The sequence below is a fragment of the Pteropus vampyrus genome, unplaced genomic scaffold (genome assembly GCF_000151845.1).
Source record: "Pteropus vampyrus isolate Shadow unplaced genomic scaffold, Pvam_2.0 Scaffold39, whole genome shotgun sequence".
NCBI classification, from domain to species: Eukaryota; Metazoa; Chordata; class Mammalia; order Chiroptera; family Pteropodidae; genus Pteropus; species Pteropus vampyrus.
In genome coordinates this window covers 8,534,267-8,544,758 of record NW_011888820.1, presented here as the reverse complement: position 1 = coordinate 8,544,758, position 10,492 = coordinate 8,534,267, and the positions used below count along the sequence as shown (strand labels likewise).

Here is a 10,492-nt window from a genome sequence, read left to right as displayed (position 1 = left end):
GAAGTATCTAGAACTGTCTTGGAGAATTCGCTACCTGTGAAAAGACATTTATTTTGTTTCATCGTTCGGCAGGAAAAAAAATTGAGTTATTTTAATGATAACCAAAATAATATCTGGAATTTGTATTGTTTTTTACAGTTTTACATTTTTGCATATGTTATCACAGTGATCCATATAATCCTTCTGAAGGGGAGAAGGGAGAAGTTTTACAGATAAAAAGTCCAGGTTTCAAATTGGTGAGACGACTTGGTCAAGATTACATATCTAAGTATATAACAGTGAAACGAAGTAAATGCCTTTTTGAAGGTAGCTGGATGCCCCAAGACAGTTTTAGATACTTCACCTTTCTCCTTTTGTAATGAAGACCGGATTCACAGTCCTTTTCTGACCTCTGACTTGCCGTTGAGCCTGTTCGTCTCTGTGGTCGTTTCTTACACAGCAATAAAAACCCGGAACGCCCATTTTTTTTGCAAGAGACATGTGATGGAATAAAAAATATTATCAATACATGAGTACTTACTAAACTAATGACTTTCAAAGTAATTTGTTATTTCATAGGCGTCTCATTCTACAACACTGATATAGATTTCCACATAATCTAAAGGACAATTTTTTTTTAAGTAATGCCTTTATTTCAAATGTATAGTGTGTTTTGAATGTAGTGCTCTGAGAAGGCACTTGGGAGGTGCCTTAGTGCCTTTCTTAGAGGCCACTAGTCCAGTTCTCTTAATTCGCACTTAAGGAGAGAATGAGAGGGAGCGTGAGAGTCCATAATTTGCAGAAATACACACAAACTTGGTGATAAAACTTGGAAACCCCACATTTCTAAACTCATATTTTTTCTTTCTTAGAGATTATTTTTAAAATCAGTATTTCAGCAGATGATAAAATCATCATGGCATTATTTGACTACTAGATCACATTTTATATTGTCAGGTGAATCCAAGTATTATATAAATTAGACCTAACACTTCAGTTTCAATAATAGTACTTTTTATTTTCTGATATGCTGTATTACACTGTATTAGTTAGCAATTTAAAAGCAAATGTTTCAGAGGAAAACTAACCTATGAGGATAGAAATCAGAAGAGCAGCTATCCGTAGGCTGCAGAGGGTATTGACTAGAAAGAGCCACATGAGAATTTTTCTGGGGTGACGGAAATTACCTATAACTTGATTGAAGTATATACACATGGGTGTATATATATATATATCTATTAAAACTCATAGCACTGTATTCTTAAGATCTGAGCATTTCACTAGGTATAAATTATTCCTTATTAAGAAAAAGAATAACAAGAACAAAAAGAGAGAGTTTTGTTCCTTCACATAAGAAAATAATTTGTCAACAATTGTTTTGCCAATAGTGGAGACGGTTTGGGCTTGTTTAAGTACCCTCTTTCTCTGTTTTTCAATTATGAAATGAATGGGTGAGGTCAAGGGTATGTACATCTGTGTTCATAAAGTAAGGCTAACAAAGCCACTCAGAGGCTAGATATATTTGACCACAAAACATTAGTGTTAGAACAGGTCTGATAAATCATCTAATCCAACTTTTTTTCACTTTACAGATAATCTCGGCCTTGCTAACAAATTCAGTAAACAGCTGTGCTATCTTAAAACTTGATGGCAAATGAATATTTTGAGCCATGTTTGTAGAGTAGAAGCCCATTTATCCAGTGGAATCGGGTCAGTGAATAACAGCAGGTTAAAGCTCATATTCAAAAAGAAAGAGAGAAACCCAAATAATGTAAGCATTTTTGTTGAACTTAAACATGAGTTAGGTTTAAATTTCCCTTCTTCAGTCTTTTGATGAAGGACTACAGCATTTTGTTTTTTCCCCTACAAGTGCAAGTGCCAATTGGAAAGCTGCACAGACTAGTGAATAAAGAGATGTAGGGAAGCAAGTGGGAAGAGAATGGACTCTGGACAAAGCTGCCTGAGTTCTGAATCTTGACTCTGCAACTTGCTAGCTGTGTGACTTATTGGAAGTTGCATAGCCTCTGTGTGCCTTAGTTTCCTCATATTTCAAATGGGATAGTATTAACCTACCACACAGAGTAGTTATGAAGATTAAGTGAGTTAATATTTCTAAAACACTTAGAATAGTGCCTGGTTCACTGAAAGTGTCACACTTCATACTGACTATTTAGTAAATAGACGACTTCCATAATTTATCAGCATTGACTTCCAGTTTAGTTTTCTCAGATGGCTAAGAATTTCAAGAGACCTTCTTTCCTCTTTTTTTTTTTTTTTTTTTACAGTCATCTAGTCCATCTAATTTGATATCCACTTTTGTGTTGCTATTTTAACGAATCGATTTTATCGTCTTTCTTCGGCATTAAATTTCTTTCCATAAAAACTCAGTACTCTGTTTCACATTAGTATTTGACCACTTGGTGTTATGTTTATTAAATTAAATAATACCAATAGGAAGTGAAGCTTGTATAAACACAACATATATTTGGTAGGTGCCAATTCAACAAGAGGGAGCAAAAGAACAGACCCACTGAGGACAGCTTGCTAGCCAGGCGCTTGCAGAGGACAGTGGGCGTTAGTCATGGTGTTTTACAGAGAGAAGGAGAATGAGGTTAAAAGAGTTGCTGCTGTGCTGTGAAACTGTCATCTTAAGACACTTGGAGCCTTTGCGCTGTTTCAAACCTTAACTTCAGAGCTCTGTGTTTATAAACCAAATATTTACAGCATTCACTGAATCTCTATTTTTTAGGAAGTATTATTAATACTAAGTAGTGTAGGGGGAAAATTACAGAACAATCTTAATAAATCTTTAACACACAGAGATTACATTTTATAGTGTCATCTGAATCCAAGTATTATATAAATTATACATAAGTCTTTAACTCAGGAACAGCACCATTTTTTTTTCTGATATACTGTGTCATACTCTATTGGTTGGCAATTTAATAACAAATGTGGAAAACTAATCTATGGGGATAAAAATCAGAAGAGTGCTGACCTGAGGAGTGGGAAGGGGGTTCCTGGAAGTGGGCACAAGAGAACTATCTTGTGTGATAGAAATGTTCAATCTTTAGATTGGTGTGCGCATTACGTAGGAAGTTGGTATGTGACCTCAATAATCACTCCACCTTCTCCAGTACAGAGGATGCCCAGTGGCTTTCAGTTCATCCCAAGTTCATCTCATTCTTGCTTCTTGCCCCCCATACCTCAAGAATGTTCACTAGTAACATGTCAGTAGAAGGAGCATGACTTCTCCATATGCATATCTAGCCAGAACAGAACAGAAAGTAAATTCCTGATAAAAGCATGTTTTAGAAGTTAACACTGAAATGAGCTGGAACTCTCTTTGTGTTTTATTTATTTATTTGTTTGTTTGTTTGTTTGGCGAGGCAACCCTTGGTTGACCTCAGATTGCAAGGACCTTGTCAGTTTACAATCCCTTATTTTTTTCATTTTTACTCCTACAGCACCTGGTATTCCTAGGTGGTCTCCCATCCAAGTACTAACCTGGCCCGATCCTGCTTAGCTTCTGAGATCAGACGGGATCGGTCTTGTTCAGGGTGGCATGGCCTAGACACTCTTTGTGTTTTAAAAGCATTTATTGGACTATTTTATACTGACTGAAGGTTGACGGGTCACATTTCATTTCTTCCATTTCACTCAGGAAGTGGTAGGCCGCATAAGGACATGACAATAAGACATCACTTGACGACATGGGCTAAGCATATATTCCAAAGATAAATACAAAAATCTCCAACCAGTTTTGAAAAGCACGCATTCTCGTCCCAGACAGGCTGATTACAGCCTTACCAGCAGGGCTGAATGTTGATCCCCATTCAGTAACATTCTGGATGCTTTTGTTCCAGCATTTCCCGGCAATGAAAAATAATGGAAAAGGAACTGCCAAATGACAGCTCGCTGCTGCCGCTGCTGCTTCGTCGTCATTGTCCTCTCTTTTTTTTAATATAAGAAAAATAATTATGTGGGGGAAATAAAGTGGGTAGGAATATAAAAGAAGACAGAGGCAAGTGTATCAAACAAATTTAGATAATATAAAATAGAGGAAGACTTTGCAACTATTGTATGGTTTCCTTTCTTTTTAAGGAAATGAACAATAAAACAAAACTAAACAAGAAAAACAAACATTAGTGACTACAACTGCTGCTAAGTGTGAAACTAACTTTCCAGTGGTGGCGTGAATGTCAGTGAAAACAGGTGTATTTGAGGAGAATACATTCTAGCCGTCCTCAAGACCGTCTAATAATAAACGTGTACTTTTAGGTTAATAGACGTATTCTACCTCACTTCAAAATAATGATTCTACAAGGTGAAAAACATAATGTGAGTCCTTACAAATCAATAAGCAAAAACAAAAACAGGTGGGCTCAAGCCTAGTGAGTAACCTCATTGCACCCGCTGCCACCATTTTTCAGATTAGGGATTGGATGCCTTTTTTAGGCCTTTCTTTTTTGCTTGCTTCCTCTACATTGTTGCCCTGGTTGTCATGCATGTGAAACTCACATGAACACAAAATGCATTCATTACGGCCACCACTGAATTCCAAATGACAATGTTTAAAAATACATGTTTTCAAATCGAGTCAACACACTGCAAAGGAGAAAGCCCTATTCTAATTTAGAGAGCAGACTAAAACCCACAGTGGAGAGGAGATCTGACTCCCCAGTGCTCTGTGCTGTGAGGATTGGGGGTGGAACTGTCACAGTGAGAAGGCTCTCAGAGAAAGAGAGGTGGAATTCAAAGCCAACGCCAGTCCCCCTGGGGTCTGTTGTAATCAGGAGACAAATGGTCTGTAGTCAGTAGCACGTATTCATTCTGTTGCAAGAGGCTGCCAACGAGCTTTCCAACGCTTTTGTGGAAATACAGTAAGAGCCTTTTTCTCCCCCCTTTCAGTGGCTTTAGAACAAGAAGAATAAAAAAGTCCACTGCTGACAAACACTGCTTTGGGCATTTGACACTGGTCTTTGATCTAGTTACTCAGACAGTTCAAAATGAACAAATTAGGTGTTTACAACAAAAGCCATTCCGTTTGAGCCTGTTCAAGTGCCAAGCGGTGTGGACGGTCTTCTCAAACAAAGCTGGGAAATATCTCCCTGCCAGGCCACAGGACAGGCACTGAGAGTTGATTCTCCCACAGAAATTAATAAATTATGATACTGCTTTCGTGAATGAAAAACAATAGAGAAAACATGGGGTGGGCGGGGGCGGGGCGGTCAACAAAGTAAAATCTAAATTGTCTGGAGTTTGAGTCAGGACATTTCAGACCACTCAAGCTTGAGGCCCACAGAGACACCTCGCAGTTCCTCACGGGGTCGTTTTATGATGAGACCAACATCGAAAAAGCATTCACTTTTATTTCTGTGTAAGGACCATGGCACCCATCCAGTTTACACTCCACATAGAAAAGGGCAAAATCTTTATCCTATTATGTTTATTCAACTGTCAAAAGTATTCTAACATTATTCTCAAAGAGAGGAGGAAAATTGAGTGTCTCCATGTCATTTCTATTCATAAAAGAGAATGGTTTTGTTCCTTTGGCTTAAGTGTCTATTTTGTTCCTGCAGAAAACAGTGCATCTTAAAAAGAAGAAAGGGCTCTGCCTCGGTTTCCTCCTTGTGAAATAAAGTGTTTGTACTACGAGATGATTTGTTAGAAGCTTCAGCAGCATAGGCGCAATGAAGGACACCTGTGAATAGAACGCGTAGTTTGTACCATGTTTTCTTTCTGTATGGGGACACCTGGGTTCTTTTTAATAATATTTAGATGTTTAGAAAAGCAGGTACCTCACAGCAACTGTGCCCAGGAGCAGTTGGGCTTTGAGATGCGCTAAGTGACGTAAGGGGTACATACGAAACGTGCTGAAAAGTGGTGCCTTGGAATCACATTACATTTTCAGCAAGCAAAGGGGAATAGGAAAGGGAGAGTGAATGGAGAAAAAGAGAGAAATCTGTTAGCACAGATCCAAATATCCCCTAGAATCGAAATGTCAGGCTTGAAAAAACCAAATGAACCATCTTGCCTAATATGCTACCATTCTGGCTTATAATTACCGGAAAGTAGTTATTTATCTGTTGTGTTCAGCTACCCCGTCAGTACTCCTGAGTTTAATTATCAGACTTCACTGAAAGTTCCATTTCCTTGGTTTCCTCCTCTTTTTACAAAAACAGAAACCGGTTTCTTCATGGTTTCTGTTAACTGTTTTGGCACATCCCTCACATATCCTCTGCTCTTGCCAGCGAGGCTGCCCCTACTCTCTGCCCCTCCTGGTGGCAAAGGAGGCAGCTGTTTGGCACAGTTTCAACCCTCACAAGCCTGACTCTTGGGGTAGTGAGGCTCACAGCCTCTTGTCTATCAACTTGGTGGAAAAGGGAAGTTTCCCTGGGGAGATTTTTTGTTAGCTTCACCTGCACAGAGCACAAGTGCTTCAAACATCTGCCCTGATGGCACCACCAGCCAAGAAATTCAAAACTGCTCCAAATAAGTGGCCCCCAGGGAACTGAAACAAACAGTTCTCACCATGCTCTCCTCCCTTCACCTCCCAGGCAAGGGGTCCTTCCAGTGAAAAGGATCTTCTTCTGGGTGTGACTTTTATGCAAGCCATTTGTTGGAACAGAGCCTTGATTGCCAGAGACAAGGGTAGAACTAAAACAGAAAACTTTGGGACCTGGGCACATCTAACTTGAAAGAAAGAAAAAATAAACCCTAGATTTAAATGCTATATTTTCTCACTCTGACCAGTCTTTCATGACCAAATCCAGCTTGAGAAAAATTTATACTCAGGACAAGCTATGATTACCAAGTCTCCTAAGAATCTAGACTTATCCCACAGTTTTAGCCTCTGAGGCATGATTCGCTCCATCACTCAAAGTTGGTGGCAGTCAGTGAGTACAAACTTTGAGTCCCAGCAATGCCACTTAACACCCCTGGGATCTTGGGCAAGTCACCTGATTCTCATCAGAACCTTAGTATTCTCCATCAGTGGAATAATGAAAGCTCCAAGCGCATGGGACTATTAGCTGTTATATATATAAATGAACTATATGCCAGGTACTTAAAGCAGTGCCTGACACGTAGTGAGTGCCGTGAAAGTGCTAAGCATTATTATTATTACTACTACTATTATTATTATTAATTATTATTATATTACTCCTTTATTTTCTTCACTGTCTCCCCCTCCCCTGGCATACTGATTTGATTTAGTTCCTGGCATACTGATTTGATTTACTCAGAGTAAGCTTCCTATAAACAAAAATTGATTAACAATGTACAGTACAACATTACAGGCTTTTCAGGAAAACTAGTTCATTGACAACTACTTTGACCAAATATTCTGATTAGTTCAACATCTAACAAGGTGACTGTGAGCACTAATTTCATATGCAATAGAGCTCCTCTGTTCATAAGCAAGCATCTAAAATGGACAGAATTTTGTATTTTTACACAATTTTAGAATCTAAGGGTTTATATGAGTTATCTGTATGAGCGTCCAGCAGCTGTCATAACAAATTACCACAGCCTTGGCTTAAAACAACAGAAATTTATCTTCTCATAGTTCTGGAGGCCAGAAGTCTGAAATCAAGGTCTCGGCAGGGCCACACACCCTTCAGGGGCTCTTGGGGAGAATCTATTCTTTGCATCTTTCAGCTCCTACGGGCTCCAGGCATACCTTGGTTTGTGAAACCTCTAACCTCCTTCTCCAAGGTCGCACTGCCACCTCCTCTTCTGTGTGTCTTCTCCCTCATGTATCTGTCAGATTTTCCTCTGCCTTACCCTCGTAAGCATACTCATCATTGCAGTTAGTGCCTACCTGGATAATCCAGGATAAATTTCTCTTCTCAAAATTCTTAAATTAATCACATCGTTTGCCATATAAGGTACAATTCACCGTTTATGGGTGCCAGGGAGTGGACACGTCTTTTTTTTTTTTTTTTTTTAGGCGAGGCAACACTCGGTCGACCTCACAGATGGCAAGGACCCTGTCAGTTTAGAATCCCTACAGCAGCTGGTCTTCTATCCAAGTACTAACCAGACCCAACCCTGCTTAGCTTCCAAGATCAGACGGTGGACGTATCTTTTTGAGGGACACTGTTCAGCCCACAGCGAAGTCTATTACCAAAACATGGTGAGAGAGATTATAAACGCCTGGTTTATTTTAACCAAGTGCAAATGATTTATAAGTTTATAGGGAATATTTTTGCCGGTCAAATAATTATGCACACACACGTACATACATGCATGCTTACATTCCAGCTTTTCTCCATTAGCATGGGAGAGAGTTTTTATTTTGTCACTGAGACAAAATGTGTTTTACTTGATAGCAGCCAAGGTAAGGAGAAGAGAAGAAAAGACAGAAAGAGGATGGCAGGATTCCTATATCACCTCCCATGAACTGGTTTTCATTCTCCTTCTGGGGAGAGATGATGCAAAGCAAAAGGCTGTAAAGCGTCATGAGGTTCCTCACAGAAAGATATGAGTGGTCCCATGATGCACTGGGACAGTGGCAAAGCAATAGAAATGGGCAAGCAAGCGAGGCCAAAGAAGGAGAAACTATTGTGAGGACATAAGAGACCCATCTCACTCTAGAAACCTCCAGAAAGACCTGAGGGCATTTACTGGGGTGGGTGGAGCTTGTTAGTGTGTAGGTAGAAGTTATCATGCAAGTTGACATTCGCATAAACATTTTCCTCCTCAGAGAAGGAAATGAGGATATAGGGCATCATTAAACTCTAAAAGATTGAGAAAGGGTTGAAGAAGCATTTTGACAAACTGGTTGTATTTGTTTTCTATTGCTGCTATAAAAAAATTACCCAAAACTTAGTAACTTAAAAAACACCTATTTATTATTTCGGTTTCCATGACTCGCCTAGGGTCTGAATCAAGGTGATATTAGTACTGAATTCCTTTCTGGAGACTCTAGGATCAAATCCACTTCCGGGGTCATTCAGGCAGTTGGCCAAATTTAGTTCCGTGTGGCTATGGGACTGAGGTCCCCATTTCCCTGCTGGCTATCGGCTGAGGCTTCTGGTGGCTGCCCCTACTCTGACTCATGCCCGCACCCCCCGCCCCCCTGCCAACTTCAGATTATCAAAGGTACATCTGATCCTTCTTTGCTTCTAATCTCCCTAAGTCCTCTTCTACTTTTAAGGGCTCATGTGATTACACTGAGCATAACTGGATAACCCAGGGTAATGTCTCTATGTTAATCTCAGATGATTACTAACCTTAAATATATCTGGAAAATCTCTTTCATCATGTGAGAGAACATATTTACAGGTATCTTACAATAAAGGCTCCCTGCCACCCCCCTCCAAAAAAAAAGCTTTGCCTAGCAATCAGAAGACCATCTTCCGGTTTCGCCCTTACTGCCCTGCTTGTGATCTAGTTTCTTGTAACTATAAAATGAAGGTGTCTGAGTGGGGTAAAGTCTCTCATTGTTCTAAAATTATGTAACCCTATTGCTCCAGTAGTGAACATTTACAACTCATTATCAAATCTTCAGTGCAAAATGTATCTTGTGATTTTTCAGCCAATTGCTATTATTGTCAGTGCCATTGCCGGGGTCAGAACCGTGGGATGCTGCCAACCTATATATGAGCTGTGCTTCTACGATAGATAACACTGGGAGTATATGATATAATAAGCATCCCAAATAGTTTCCTTTAGGAAATCACCGAGTATGCATGCAATTTAGTCATCCAAAATAAAACTTCGAGCTATATCAGTTTAGGCTTTATTAACAGAGATTACTTTCATACCAATCATCTCATGTGGAGCTTAAATGCAACCAAGTATTCAAAGTGGAAGACACAAAGGGCCTCTAACTTCCAGCATACTTCAAGTACAACCTACAAAGAATGCAATAAACTCCTATCTATAGCATTCGACTTCTCCCATAAATCTCTCCCAAATGCCCAGACTCAGTTTTTCCAAAAGGATTGAAATTTGGCAAATCTTTTCAAAGTCTGAAGTCTATAAAGTATGACTTCAAATCCACTGACTTCCAGATAAAGCTTAAAAAGATTTAAATATCTCATCCTATCATTCATGTTGATCGTATTAACAAGATTTCAGTGGATCGTGATATGCAAAGTAGATCAATACAATATTCACATTTTAAATTGTCGAAACAAGAAGGACCCCATCTTTCAAGTTCTGTCTTTCTCAATTGCTGTCTCTCTATTGTTGTGTCCCTAAATCTATATCCAGATCATTTTTTGTTTACTTCTATGTCAGTAACATTCTTCAAGGACTAAAGAAATTAATATTTTCATGAATTTTCCTAAAAGGTTACTACTAATTATTAAAATTGAGCCATTTTCAAATGTCATGGCTCTTAACAGAGATGCTTCCAAACTCATATCTTAGGTCTGGAACTAAATTAAATTTCATTCATTCAACCAATACTTATTGACTATCTACTATATTTGTTTATCTGCTAAGGATAAAATAATGAACAAAAGAGTCCTTGATCTCAGAGAATTTGCATTCCAGTAGA

General features: G+C 39.0%; 1 pseudogene; it reads right to left on the bottom strand.

The window, feature by feature from the left end:
- Positions 1-3,437: 3,437 nt before the first annotated feature.
- On the bottom strand, positions 3,438-3,555 carry LOC111738491 (annotated as a pseudogene).
- Between the last annotated feature and the right edge of the window lie 6,937 nt (positions 3,556-10,492).